Source organism: Nothobranchius furzeri, chromosome 5, assembly GCF_043380555.1.
Source record: "Nothobranchius furzeri strain GRZ-AD chromosome 5, NfurGRZ-RIMD1, whole genome shotgun sequence".
Taxonomy (NCBI): Eukaryota; Metazoa; Chordata; class Actinopteri; order Cyprinodontiformes; family Nothobranchiidae; genus Nothobranchius; species Nothobranchius furzeri.
Genome location: NC_091745.1, coordinates 70,941,314 through 70,956,808, shown reverse-complemented (window position 1 = coordinate 70,956,808; position 15,495 = coordinate 70,941,314). Strand labels below are relative to the sequence as shown.

The 15,495-nt window shown below is 43.6% G+C and overlaps 1 protein-coding gene across 5 annotated transcripts in view; it reads left to right on the top strand.

The window, feature by feature from the left end:
- Positions 1–15,495, top strand: part of eva1ba (eva-1 homolog Ba (C. elegans)) — a 37,237-nt gene that overhangs the window by 7,798 nt on the left and 13,944 nt on the right. The window contains exons 2-3 of one of the 5 annotated variants that reach the window (XR_008563347.2): positions 7,899–8,219; positions 9,576–14,854. The exons of 1 other annotated variant lie outside the window; for it this stretch is intronic. The gene's annotated coding sequence lies outside the window, so the exon portion shown is untranslated. Of the gene's footprint in view, positions 1–7,898; positions 14,855–15,192; positions 15,253–15,495 lie in introns of those variants that run through there. 3 more of the 5 variants (XM_070551081.1, XR_011520545.1, XM_054741003.2) reach the window with 3 other exon arrangements.

Here is a 15,495-nt window from a genome sequence, read left to right as displayed (position 1 = left end):
TTTTTACAGATGGAATTTTTGCTGGTAAATTTTAAGTAAAAATTTGTTTTGCTGACACAAAATTTCACAGAATAAAATTCGGTGTCTAAAACAGTCGTATTGTTGTGAGACTGTATTTCTTCCATACATGCTTGCATTTTATGAACAAAGCCATGAACACAACATCACATTGTTCATATTTATTTTGGAGATAAATAATTAGCATTTTTACAGTTTCCTGCAAAATAAAGCCTTTCATTATTTCCCTTCATAAACAAATGGAGAGCTGTTCTGTTGCTAGGAGGCATTTCAGGCCGAAGAAGAAAGAAGTGGAAATAATTATTCATTCTGGATTTCAGCTGCCCGTTTTCCTCTCAGCTAAATGTGGTTCTCTCTGCAGTTGGCATTCAGACAGTAAATCAGTGTGACTGTTGGTTAATAAACTCATTATTGGGGTTTATAAAGGAATTCCCTGCTGGTGTTCTCTGTACCCAACACTCAAAGCTCCTGCGTATCTTAGTCAGTCACATAGTTTCCATCCATAGCGAACTTACGAAAAGCTATTTTTAAATGTTCAAAAAGGAGGTTGCTAAAAGAGCTGTTTCAGTTGTAGCCTGGTGCTTTGGCAATTGGAACATTGTTGAAGAAAAACTGTGCCAGCCATACTCAATTGATTAAATGGAACTTGTGCTCATTCACCAAACTTTCTTGGAATTTTTAGACGATGTTACATAAAATGTTTCCTTTGAGCGTTACATCGCTCTCCTGGGTGCCGCTGTGGGCAATAGGACTGTTTTAACAATCAAAACTTCCAGGTCATTTTAACAGACCTTTGTGGAAAGCTCATGTCTCTGTTTCATCGGGGCCAGCCTGAAAGGACCACTTTCTGGGCCGTTTCGGGACCAACTGATCTTAACTGGGATATGTACTTGGAAATGGCCCAGTGGAGTCACTGAGTGGCACATGTGGTAAACTCATGCTACTTGGTTGTAACTCAGTAGGAAATCATATCTGCAGACATTGCCAATCGGCATTTGTAAAATTGTGTTGCCGCTGCTTTAAAGTCACAAATCCTAAACTTCCAATGCCCAAATATGCAGCAGAAATTCCTCTACAATGTCGTAATTTACGCCACATTGAATGCCGCTTTTAACACACAGATGGAGACGTCCCATGAATAGATTAATTTATGGTTTACTTCGACTTTATGTCATTAATGTCCGTGGACATCTTTTGGCACTGATCTAAGATGTCACTCACTGCTGAAACGTCACAACATGGTAACATCTTAGCAATGTCCTGAAAGTGCCAGTTTTGTTTGGAGACTCAACAGCTGAGGGGACCGAGCCAGCGTATTTTCTTTGTCAACTCCCCCTTTCCAACACATTCTCACTTCCAATGTGTCAGAAACAAATGCTTGGTCAGTGACCCTTTGTGTCAGACCCCGACGCCGAAAGGTTCAAATGCGGTGAAATGTGCTGGTTTGGTGCAGTGCCAGCGGACATCCCATCGCGTCAATTTCATGCTGCGTTGGGACTTGCAGTTGGAAAAACGCCTTTGTGTCCAGCTGTGACAACAAAAGGGCACTTTCGGCGTTGGGGTCTGATGCGGAGGGTCACTGATCAAGTGTTTGTTCCCTTGGGCTGGGAGTGATAATGCGTTGCCCTTCCCAGAAATTTCCCATAATTTCTATAGTGGAAATGTGGCTAATGATGGCATTTTAGATGGTTGGAAATTATCTTTGCCAACATCAGACCCTCTTCCGATTTCTCAGACAACATGGTAAAGCAAGACAAAGCTCTCAATTAACAACACTATGATGTGATGTGATGGGGAAGACAGCCAGACATACCTGAGTAACCCAAACCCAAACAATTAATGTGGAATGTCTGGCAGAGACTCCTAATGGTTTGATCTCAGCACACACCTTCAGGACTGTTTTTCACACACCCTTGAGTGATTTAGTGATATAAAATCCAAATTGACCATGTTCAGGGCCTTTGTTGCAAGTGGAGCTTAGAAGAGCTGTGGAGAAGGCGTGTGTCCGCTATGAAGGTGGTTAAATGCTGCTAAGTGTGTTTCACGGCCGTTACGCAAAGATTACACATCCGGTGGAAAGAAAAGGTAAAACAGTGTTGCACTGTGATGATGCACACAATGCACGTCCGTATATATAATTCTATTTAAGTATCTATCTGTATTGATGACAGAAAAAGAAAAACAGACTAGACAGAGAATGTGAGGAGGAGAGCCACCTATAGGCTTGAGCTACCAGCTTCCAGGAGCCATGTCAAATACCCAGGAGATGTTTGTACAATCTAACCCCCAAACATTTCTAAACTATTTGCTCACCCACCTCCCTTTTGGTCCCGTTAGCCCCTCTGTGTTTAGTGATTGAAAGAAGAGAGAGGGACAGGGGTGAGTGTGGGTCTTCTCTTAACACTGATGTCGCTGTCATGAGCATGGATGGAGTTCCTGTGTACAACCCTGGATCATTTCCTGTCCCTGGCTTCCCTCTGCAAACCAAACATGCATTTCAATCAATCTCCTTTCTATTCAGAAGCAAGGTGTTCTGACCTTTCAGCATAGTTTACAATAGGGCTGCACAATATATTGCAAATATATCGTTATCGCTATATCAGCATGCGCAATATGCACATTGCAAAGAACAGATAAATATAATAATGAACGGTCAGCTCAAATGTTTGCTACATATAATGCATTCTGTCCATCAAACGGAAGCATGATGTTGTTTTAACAAATCAAATAGAGCTCTTCACCCATTTGGCCAATTGGGGTGGGTTCTCATAGGTTAGATGCCCGCCCCCGAGGCAGACGGTACTTAATTTTGATGGTTAGCAAACACATGAGTCAGCATTGTTCTGCTCTTTCTGCTGATTCTGCTTTTCCCGGGGTCCACTGATGGCCTTTTCTTGTTCATTTTCTTTTTCCTTTTCCTCACATCTTTACGATTATTTTTGGTAATTTTCTTATTTCTTTGTTTTTGATAATTTTTTTTCCCTGAGTTGTTTTTTTAAAAATCGCGAGTAATATCGTCATCACAATACAATACACTGTTATCGCATATCGCAGGTTTTCCTAATATTGTGCAGCCCTAGTTTACAATGTCTGGATACTGGTATTGTGAAAAGATGAGGCATACGTGTGATTCTGCCTCATTTTTTAATTTGATTATTCATCACAGGATCTTCCTGGGTGGGGGGATATTAACGTGTTCCTGCAGTGTCCGTGAGGGCGCACGGGGTTGGTTACCGTTACTCCTACGTCAATCACAGCGGTGGGTGGGGTTTGAGCCAGTGCCCACTACTGACTTCCGTAGAGGTTTGTCACCGTAAGACAAGATGAACGGCTCTCTACAGGGACTCAGCTCTCATCATTCACTTTGAAAACCCGTTCAAAAGATTTGATTCGTTTGTGAACGTCACGTCACTACTTGCAATGTTTTATTTTTACAAACACAAGCCTCAAAGACTTCTGTCGTGAGGTGAAGTTGCTAATGCTAACGGTTAACCTAAACTAGCCGAGACATCCGCTGCTGACTACCAACGTTAAAACAACAACAGCCTTCCCTTGAATCTGCTTCCAGCTCCCGACTAAAACAGTTTTTTGCTCTGGCTGAGCTTGGAGTTGGTGCAAAGCAAACTCTGTCTCCTGTTCAGAACTGGAACTGGATTCTTCTTCCGGCTCTTGGAGAGTACAGACGCTTTTTTCCTCCTCTCCTCCCTATCTTATCCCAAGGCTCTTTGTCTGTCTTTGGGTGTACGGCCCTTCTGCATTTTTTCTGGAAACTGGAAATTATTAAAAATGGACGTGGTCAGTTGGTCTCGATTGACAAAATTTTTTCAACAATGATTACTCCCCCTCAGAAGAAATGTGGAATGCTGCCTTCGCCATGGCAACTCTGTCTCCCTATCCCAGCCTGGGCGAGACTGCGACAGGTGAAGGTCGTTGAATCGTTTCCAGGAGTCACTGTGCTCTCTAAACCCAACTACCTCCCTCCCCTGTCCAAACGGAGGTGACGAGCACTGGTTATCGCTGGTTATTCTGTCTGAGGTGTTTTTTGCATAGCAAAGCTGCCCTCCCTGTGGAGGGTAACTCTGAAGTGCCTTTTTTTCCCTCCACCGGACTCAATCCAAATTGACCATGCACGCATTGACCATGCAATAGCTATTACGTGGCCACAAATAAGTATTTCGTGGCCACGTTATAGCTATTTCGTGGCCTCAAAATAGTATTTCGTGGCCACAATTTATTTATTTTTGGGACCATGTCATCAGAGGGGCTCCGTACAATCCTCATATATAAACCCTCTGATCTCTTTTAAGGTAGCGCGACTCAGGTTGCAAATGACCACAGTCACCAATTCTTGTCATGTGTCTATGCCCATGTATGTATGTATGTATGTCTGATCTCAGAATTGTGTGTACTGAAACTCTAATTTCCCTCTAGGATTAATAAAGTATCTTTGAAGTATCAGGAAGGTTCATTCAAACACTTGATTTAGTGGCCAAAACGCTAAACTTTTTCCAGCAGAAAGTTGGGCATTCCCAGTGAGTCGTTGGCATTCTAGAAACAATTTCACTTTGTGCTGGCGCAATTTAATGTGAATCAATCTCCTCGTAAGTGCAAGGCCACTAGAATCTATGTAGATATAACTCAAACCAACACAAATCTTTACAACCAGCTCATAAATCTCTGTCTGAGATGAAATATAGTTTAGACTTTGACTCAGTCCTTCTCATTTTTGACCAAAAAAGGTGTTTTCCTCAGTAGGGGAATTAATGGAGCTGTGTGTGCATGTGAGGAGAGTTGTGTGTGTGTGTGTGTGTGTGTGTGTGTGTGTGTGTGTGTGTGTGTGTGTGTGTGTGTGTGTGTGTGTGTGTGTGTGTGTGTGTGTGTGTGTGTGTGTGCGTGCATGGGCAACCAGACGTGTGTTGTGACAACAGAGAGGAAAGTAAAAGAGGGAGAGACAACTCTGGTGAGAACATCAACAAACCCTTAGGTTTTCGCAGCAAATAGCTGTTTGCTGTATCAAGGATCCAGCATTGCATTGTGGGAATTTAATTCTCCAGGGAGAGTTATAAGCCTAGTGAATTCCAACAGTATGACTCTTCATCTTTTCTCGTTTCCATGCATGTTTCTGCAAAATCTCCTGATTCTTTCTCACTCATCAGAGGTGAGTGAACCCCTCATCAATGTTTTATTCTCTTCTGGGAAAGAGTTCGGAAGATGGAATTTGAGATGGAGTGATTCAGTTAGACCAGGGGGAAAAGTGTCCGCTTGCTGAAAAGGATATGAAATCTTTACCCGTTGCAAAACGGTTTAGACTTTCTTTGGGGAAGGTTTAAGACATTCTGGTTATTAAACCCTGCATATAAATTCATAAAACCAAGACGCTAAACCCTAAAATGTATAAAACAAACACACCAGGACATTAAAACACGTGGTATTGCTAATTGGCCATTTTGTGTCCATGCTCTCAAAGCTGAGGGAAAGACATCGTCTTTTAGCCTGTTGATCCTAGCTTTGATGCCCTGGTATCTCTTTCCTGAAGGCAGCAAATTGAACATCCTTTGAGCAGGGTGGTAGAGGTCCTTTGAGGTTTCCTCTGCTTTACTGCAGCAGCGAATTGTGTGCAGTTTGTCCAGGGAGGGCAAGGAACAGCCGACAATATTCTGTGTGGTGTTACTCCCTTGTAGCCTCTCCTATGGGCTTCAGTTCAGCTGGAGAACCAGGATGCTCTCAATAGAGCACCAATAGAAGGACACCATCAATTTTTGGGAAGTGCTATTTTTCCAATTTTCTAAGACTTTTCTGGGCTTTGTTAGCTTTCTCTGCCATGTCCACCTCCCTAGGTCAGCTTAACTCCCAGGTATCGAAAAACAGACACACGGTCCACGCAGACCTCTTGAAAAAAGAGTGGCTGAAGGTTTGTTGTCTTCCTCCTGAAGCCAACTATTATCTCCTTACTCTTGTTGGTGTTCAGAAGCAGATTACTCTCTGGACACCACGCTTTCAACTGTTCCACTTCGTCCCTGCATTGTATCCCCACCACTACAATGTCATTTCAAAACTTGATAAAGTTGTTCACCTGGTGGATGGGAACACATTCATGGGTGTATAGTATGAAGAGCAAGAGACTCAACACACAGCCCTGAGGGACGCCAGTTCTTATGCTAATGATGGCGGAGGTGTAAACAAGGAACATATTCTAACTAAACTGAATTTATAACGTTTCAATGTTAGATCAAGATACACCAAAAACTTAGCCTGACAAACCATTCCTAAACATGTAGTCTGGCCATGAGCCATTGAAACCATCCACACAATTGGACAGCGCTAGGACCAATCAGAGCAGCAAACCACGTGACATATACATCGCTACAAGTGTCCGTTAACAGGGCAGTCTGCCATGCACCAGCAAAGAAGAGGCAAATACACCCTTTATGAAATAAAGGACTTGAGTATGTGGAACTACTCTTGACTCGAAGAAAAGCCCAAGTCTAAATTGTCCAAAGTTAATTCCAAAGCTGTTTCAAACGAGCTCCGTTCCCAACCTGATGCCATCTTTGTAGATTTTTTTGTTGCAGCTCTAATGTTTAGCCTGCCCAAAAAACTTAGAGCGCTGTGGTATGCAAACAACAAAACTAATCAGTCCAGTGGCAGACCTGCTGAGGCTACAATGGGGCGATGGTGGCACAGGAGTTAAGTGCTCGCCCCGTAATCGGAAGGTTGCAGGTTTGAGCCCCGCTCAGTCTGTCACTGCCGTTGTGTCCTTGGGCAAGACTCTTTACCCACCTTGTCTGCTGATGGTGGTCAGAGGGACGTCTGTGTTTGACATCATCGCCTTCATCAGCGTGCCCCAGGGCTACAAAGTAGCTCATCACCAACAGGGTGTGAATGTGTGTGTGAATGGGTGAATGACTGATTGTGTTGTAAAGCCCCTTTGGGGGTTCCGGGACTCTAGGACGCTATATCAAACACAGGCCATTATCATTCACCATTTACAGTGGAGTGTATGACCCTCAGAGCTAAATCCTCTTCAGTTGCTACGATTTGTCTCGACTTCTAGGCTCACAAAAACTGTAAAGAAAGATAGATTTTATTATATGTTACAAAAATGTGCTCTCTGCAAACGTTAGTGTTCATTTTTAGCTTTGAGCATTTGTCTGATATGCAAGTAGGCCAAACTGTGAGAGTGAGTCTGTTAATAACTTGGCGGGTCTCAGGAGGACGTCGTGTAACAGAGTTCATATTCATGCTTTATATAATTTATGTTCAAGAGGTGGAAAATCCAGCAGTTATGATCACAAACCAAACTCCTTGCTCTGGGATCCCATCTGCCCCATAAAGCAGCTTCTGCTGCCTCCAGTGCACCTTTTATGGGGGGGGGGGGGGGGGGGGGGGGGCATCAAGGCCAAAGAGACGTGTCTTCAGGTCTTCTAAAGAAGATTTAATAAACAGTTTAAAATAGAAATGAGTGCATTTTTCCCTCGTTTACAGCATTTGGTCTTCATAAACACATGATACAGAACTTTACATCTGGGTTAAGCCTTTTGATTTCTCTGTCCGTTTTCAGTTTAGGACACAATGATGCTAAATCTCTGAGAGCATCATCTGAGGGTGTTCTTTGCAGTGCTTCAGTGAGGACAGATGAGTCATTGGCGGGTGGAGCAATTCCTTTTTCCTCTAAGGTTTTAATTATAACATTTTGCGTTTTAGTTACACTTAATTTCTTCTGCAAAAACAAACTTTTTTCACAAGTGCGTTTTATTTAAATGTTGCAAACAACAAAAGAGCCTTATTCCTTTATTCAGCTTTGCTTTGTGTCTCGTGAGCCTAGCCCCGTCTCTTTTCTGTTTACCTTGCTTCATTGACACAGCCTTCTTTTACTGCAGATCATCCAGAAAAGCTTGGCATGGCAACCTCTGGAAACACGGGAGAGGAAACGCTTCCATAAAACTGCGACTGGGTGAAATAACGTGGCCTGTGCTCCCATTAAACTTGCTGCACTCCCTTCACCTCAGCAGTGAGCTGAGTAGACGAGTGGTGTCTTGTCTCAACACCATCACAGGGCTTACGCACACCCACACACACTTACACCTTCTTGTTTCATCCCTTTCCCACCTGCAGGCAGACCCTCCTCAGTGGCATATCTCCACCCAACTCTGCAACAAGCTAGCATGTGTATAAATCAAACGTACAGCTGGAAAACTTTGGTTTGTTTCCCATGATCCAGGAAAAGTCTCCTTTGAATGTGTCTCTTTGTAATTACTCTCTCTTTGTTTACCTTTAAGCTTAATTTCCCCCCTTTCCTCTATTATTTGCATTTTCCATCATATTTTTATCCGCTCATTTCCCCCCCAAGTACCCCCCCCTCATCTTTTAAAGTTTTTTTACCTACCAACCGCTAACATAATTCTACCCTCTAAAGAGTAAGTGGGGTATAAATCAGCCCCAGGGGCAAGTGGACGCCTGCCAGCCGTGAGGAGATCCAGGCAGGAATGTGATCCCTGATGCAGCCCAGAAAAGATTTAAATCCTGGCATAAAGAAACCGAGCTTTACGCAAAGCCCCTTCCCTCGGCCTCTACAACTCCTCTGCAGCGATGCGGCTGACAGGACGGGTTGTTGGAGAGAAGCCCTTTCCTTTCCTTTTGTTTTGTTTTCATCCCAGATTTACACGAGGACGGGGGGGAGAGCTGTAACTTAGAGGTCGTGGGAGGAAGTCTGATTCTAAGTGATGAGCCTGAAAGCCCACTGGGCGCATTATGCCATGAAACTCCAGCTACAGAGCGTGTGTCCTGAGACTTTTACTGGCCGACTGCTCGGGTGAGCAAGCAGGATAATGAGAGTAGCATGTGGGATTCAGATATGCGTTGATGCCCCGGCAGGCTGAGGCGTGATGACGGGTCGGCTCCTAAAGACCATGTTAGCTGAGAAACTTGTTATTTCTGAATTATGATTGGTCACTCTAGAGCAGGGGTCGCCCACCTTTGTGAAGCTGAGATCTGAGCCATACAAAGGGCTACCAGGTTGAAACACCGTTTTGTCAAGTGGACGACCTTTGACCTAGAGTAGGTTTGACTTTAACTAAACTTCATGTATAATTAACATATTTTCAGCCTTTTTAAACAATATTATTTACAAATGAATGTCAATGCAAGTGTGATAAAAGCATGTGTTTCTCTTTGGGCTCGACCTCCCAGGGGTCGCCGCAGCCAATCATTTGTTTCTATTTAGTTTGATCTTCTGCTGCGTCCTCTAGCCTCACACCAACTAACTTCATGTCCTTCACATTTTTGGTCTTCCTCTCAGCCTCCTGTCTGACTCAGCGTCCTTCTATGTAATCGTTTTCCCTCCTCTGGAAATCATCACACTCTGTCCTCTCTGAATATATCTCCAAAACATCTAACGTCTGGTTGCTCATGCACAGACAACACGGCTGCTCTCTCTCGTAGACCCTACGTCCTTAAAGTCCTCTGCCATCTTTACTCCTACTCCATGTGACATCACCATTCCACTTGTGTCCCTGTCTTTACGCATATGGATGCTGTCTTCATTCCTCTCTTTGCAGGACATATCTCCACCCCTCTAGCTCCTCCTCTACCTGCACCCTTCTCTCACTGCAGATCATCTGCAAACATCACAGTCCATGGAGCCTTCTGTCTGACATCATCTGTCAGCCTGTCCACCACCAAAGCCAACTAGAAGGTGCTTAGAGCTGATCCTTGATGAACTCCTCCGTCACTCCTGCACCGCACCTCACTGCGGTCTCACAGCTCTCATGTTCTGCAACACTCTAGCATTCTGCCACTCCAGACCTTCTCATGCACCACAGCCTCTCTCTCAGCACTCTGTCGTATGCTTTCTCTAAATCTACAGAGGCACAATGCAGCTCCCCCTGACCTTCTATGTTCTTCTCTATCAGCACCCTTAAAGCAAATTTAGCATCTGTAGAATTCTTTCCGGGCATGACACCATACTGCTGCTCACAAATACTTCTGACCCAAGCCTAGCTTCCACCACTCTTTTAAAGAGTGTCAAAATAAGATCCATTAGCTTTATTCCTCTGTAGTTCCCGCAGTTTCGTGCGTCATCTCTGCTGCCATGTTGTTAATCACATGAAAATGCCTGATGGCATCTCATAGGGTTCCTGGGGGCACCAGGTTTGTGAGTGAGTTTCACATGCAGGCTAAATGTGAAAATGGTCTTCTACCCTTATTTCCCGCGTTCTGCTCTACGTCGCATTGCTAAGTTTGCATTCATGTACTCGCACATCTTGGCTCGTAAACGGGAAGGCTGTTGCTGATTTAGCGTCCAGAAGACAGAATAGCTCGTCTCAGCTAGTAGAAGCTAACAATTAGCATTAGCAACTCCACAACAGAGCAGAACTCCTCCAGGCGTGTGGTATTTGTGGAGACAAAACATCAACGTTGCAAAGCAAATGGAGGCAGTGGTAGAGTCGCGTTGCTGTTAGCGAATCAGAAGTGAGATGTTTCACATTCAAAACCTACCATCTTCTGCTCAACTCTCCTCTGGCTCACTTGTACTTCCTGAAACAGGAGCACCAGAGCTTTTTTCCCCCACAGAAATCCTCTCACAAGGCATTCATTTATACTAGAGACCACTGCACATGTCTTGAAAAGAACGAGTGAACTTAGTCTTTAAACGACTCAATGAGGGAGTCAAATAAACTCTTGAATTCACCACTCGCAGCTTTTCCTCCCTTTTTTCCCATGAAGAGTTTGAGCCACACTAATGAAAAATGTCACTGCGCCCTTCCGAACGCATGGCTTTAATAAAAGTTGGTCAGGACGGAACATGACGACCACTGAGATTTACAGCTCAGCCTTCTGAGGTGGAGAAGAACTGAGGGAACTTTGGTGATAAAACCGTTTGAAAAGTGGGTGCTGAGCATTTAAATATGTGGCGTGCACTTTACAGCCAGGGTCGCCTCAGTCGTTTCACCACTTACTGATGAAAACTTACAGCTGTTTGTAATCGTGTCAGCTGACATGTCACCACCATTACATGTTTACCGTGTTCTGCTTCCACCGAAACTGTGTCGTTTTCTCATTGAGCTGCTTCTCCTCCTTCTGAGCTAAGACTGAAAACATAAATTTACCTAAAAACATTTCTAATAATGTCAACACTGTGACTCTCTAGTAACCCTTGTGCACCATTTTTCTTACCTAAAATGTTACATACAGGAATGCTGAAACACAATTAAATTAGAAGGAAATTTTTCCTGTTTAACTAATATAATAGATTTATGACTAATATGTTAGAAAATCAAAAACCCCAGTGGTGGTTGAGTGAATCATGTGCAGAGCAAAATATGGTTCTTAAAACAAAATATTATTATGATTTCAATCAATCAATCAATCAATCAATCAACAAACTTTATTTATATAGAGCTTTTCACACCTGTCAAGGTGTTCCAAAGCCCTGAACACAACATGAAATTTAAATTTACATCCTAAAACAACAAAATACAAACATTAAACCACAGGATACAGAAACACTCGCACAAAGCACTATGCTGAAAGACCAACAAGTTCAATTCAGTTCAAGTTTATTTATATAGCCCCAAATCACTACAAGAGTCTGTATTTGATATAGCGCCTTCTAGAATCCTGGTACCCCTCAAGGTGCTTTACAACACAATCAGTCATTCACCCATTCACACACACATTCACACACTGGTGGGGATGAGCTACAATGTAGCCACAGCTGCCCTGGGGCGCACTGACAGAGGCGAGGCTCCCGAGCACGGGCGCCACCGGTCAGTCCGACCACCACCAGCAGGCAACGTGGGTTAAGTGTCTTGCCCAAGGACACAACGACAGTGACAGACTGAGCGGGGCTTGAACCTGCAACCTTCCGATTATAGAGCGAGCACTTAACTCATGTGCCACCGTCGCCCCGCTAGGTTCAGTTGAATTCAATTCAAGTTTATTTATATAGCCCCAAATCACGAAAAGAGTCGTCTCAAGGCACTTCACACAGTAAACATTCCAATACAGGTCAGTTCATTAAGCCAATCAGAAAAAAGTTTCCTATATAAGGAACCCAGCAAATTGCATTGCATTGCAGATACAGCAATCCTCATACTAAGCAAGTATTTAGCGACAGTGGAGAGGAAAACTCCCTTCTAACAGGAAGAAACCTCCAGAGGATCCTGGCTCAGTATAAGCAGCCATCCACCACGACTCACTGGGGATCGAGAAGACAGAGCAGACACACACACACACACACACACACACACACACACACACACACACACACACACACACACACACACACACACACACACACACACACACACACACACACACACACACACACACACACACACACACACACACACACACACACACAAACATCTACTCAACAACATATATGCCAAGTAGTGTTTCTATGGTCGCACTGTGATTTCTTAGTAAATATTTTATTTAGTATGAGATAAACTGTACTGTAGTTATTCTAGTGAATCTATAATTAAACGGGTAAACTAGTAGCAGCACATTCAATGTCAAAGAGAGTAAAATGTTATTATCAGGAGAGGGAGATTGTTTAAGTGGTTAGCAGCAGTGTTCAAGCTCCACAGCTCAGCAGAACATCATTGTAGCTTCTTCTGTGGAGAAAAAACACTTAGAGAAAAACTAAACAGCTGAAATAGCAGGAAATAATACAGTTAAAGAGCAGATTGTAAAAGAAAGTAGTCGAAGGGTGGAAAGTGGTCAGTGTATCCTCCAGTAGTCTAAGCCTATCAGCATAACTACAGAGATAACTCTGGATAACCTAGTCTTTTAGATGAAGGCATGTTGGAGGCAGGGCAAGGGGGAGCCGTCTTGACTGACTGTACACTCCACCTCCCTCAACTCCCCCACTTGTCCAGATCTGGGCTAACATCAGATTTTAACCATAGGCTCTATCAAATAAAAATGTTTTAAGCCTAGTCATAAAAGTAGACAAAGTGTCTGCCTCGCGGACTAAAGCTGGGAGCTGGTTCCACAAGAAAGGAGCCTGATAGCTAAAAGATCTGCCTCCCATCCTATTTTTAGATTTTCTGGGAACCACCAGTAAACCTGCAGTCTGAGAGCAAAGTGCTCGGTTAGGAACATATGGAACAATCAGGTCACTGATGTATGATGGAGCTTGATTATTAAGAGCTTTACGTGTGAGAAGAAGGATCTTAAAATCTATTCTGAATTTAACAGGCAGCCAATGTAGGGAAGCTAAGACAGGAGAGATATGATCTCTCTTTTAAGCGCCTCGTGATTTTTATCTTGAGAGGCGCTATAGAAATGATATTTTCTTCTTCTTCTTCTTTTTAATTCTCATCAGAACTCTAGCGGCAGCATTTTGGACAAGCTGAAGACTTTTAACTACATTCTGTGGACTTCCTGATGGTAATGAATTACAGTAATCCAGTCTTGATGTAATAAATGCATGAACTAGTTTTTCTGCATCACTCCTGGAAAGGATGCTTCTAATATTAGCAATATTCCGAAGGTGGAAAAAGGAAATCCTACAAACCTGTTTAACGTGGGATTTGAATGACATGTCCTGGTCAAAGATAACACCAAGGTTCCTTACTTTGTTCTCGGAGACTAATTTTATGCTGTTCAGGTCAGGTGATTGACTAAGCAGTTTCCTTTTCTGAATTTCGGGTCCAAAGAGAAATTCCTCTCACAAAAACGGATTTTAACAGATTTTTTCTTTTCAGTACCTTCCACAATGAGCCATTTCAGGGCTCTGTCACTTAAAGAAAAATAGCTGCAGCTGGCCACACCCACCATCCCCTGGTCAAGATGCTATTGGCTGATGAGTGCCGATATCCAAGAGGGGCTCAGAGCAGAGCCACTGTTCCTCCAGCAGTGGCTCTCTCTTGCACATGAGCGACGGTTCTATGCTAATTTCCACATTTGTGACATCACAACTGGGGACCTTTTTAAACGGCTTGCTTCAGGCACATAGGTCCGAAAAACCACTGACAGAAAACAGACGTTTTTCATATTTTGAGTGTTTTAGAGGCAGCAGAGACCCATATGAATGCACTAAACGATGAAAATGGTGAGTTTTAGCACATCTCCCCTTAAGCTTTTCATTTTAAAATGATTTTTAGAACTTTTAGTAAAAAAAAATTAAAAAAATTAAATAATAGAATCCATCCGGCAGCCCTTTGCTCACAATTCATTGTTGTTTTTGTTGTTTTCTTTTGCATGGAAGGACTTGTACAAATTTTCTTGAGGTTGCATTCTTGATTTTTCCTCAACAACAAAGGGAAAGCCCCCACACACCCACCCACCCACACACACACACACACACACACACACGCACACACGCACACACGCACACGCACACACACACACACGCACACACACACACACACACACACACACACACACACACACACACACACACACACACACACACACACACACACACACACACACACACACACACACACACACACAGCTTTCCTCCCTCCCTTCCTCCTCCACTTTGCCCTTTTTAGGCTGTTCCTCTTTTTTTCCACGTGAACGAGGGGTAGTATGACAGCTTTTCCTACTTCTGGTGGACTGGAGCCGGGAGAGAGAGCAAACTGTTACTCACTCCGTCTCCAACTTCGAGAGGAAGTTACCACCTCTTCCCTAGTCTCAGTACCCCCACACACACCCTCAAGCAGACACACACACACACACACACGTTTTTCAGGACTTGACCACAGCAGCAACTTTTTTTATTGTGTTTTGGAGGGAAAGAAGACTAAAGTTTGCAGTTTTCCTGACGCTCTCTGTGTGGACTGAGCAACTAGAGCTAAGTGTTTTCTCTCATCACTTACCGGTGAGTTTGACAGTTTGTTTCAGTGTGTGTGTGTGTGTGTGTGTGTGTGTGTGTGTGTGTGTGTGTGTGTGTGTGTGTGTGGTGCCAAACAAACCCCTATGAACCACACAGTGTAGCCTCTGTTACACTTTGAAGGCTCATGGTTTGGGGTTGATGGTGCTTTTGGTGAAATCTGAACTTCTGATTGTTCTTGGTCTGTAAGTGTTGGTTAAGGTGGAGGTCTGGAAATAAAAACACCCCAGTGTGTGATGGTTATAAACTAAGCCATGTGTTCTCATATGCAGCTTTGTTTTTGCCACAATCAGCTGCAAACTGATCACCAATCCAAACAATTTCAGTGCATCACTGAGGGGTTCACATCTGGATCGTTGGACGCAGATCGACTCTCCGGTGCAGCTGTACGTTATATAATTGTTGCTTTTGACAACTTTAGCTGCCTAAAAGCAGGACTTAAACTCCTAAAACAGTCTCCTCTGCTTTTCTTCTTTACGCTCACAAGCTCCTAGAAGCATTCCTGCATGACAGCAGCTGGCCAGATGCTTCAGCTCCCATTTCTCTGTCTGTTTCAGCTGAATGTTTGTAGTTAGCACCTCCTCTCAGTGGAACGGGTGAGGTGAGGGAGACGGAAGATGATGGGTGGA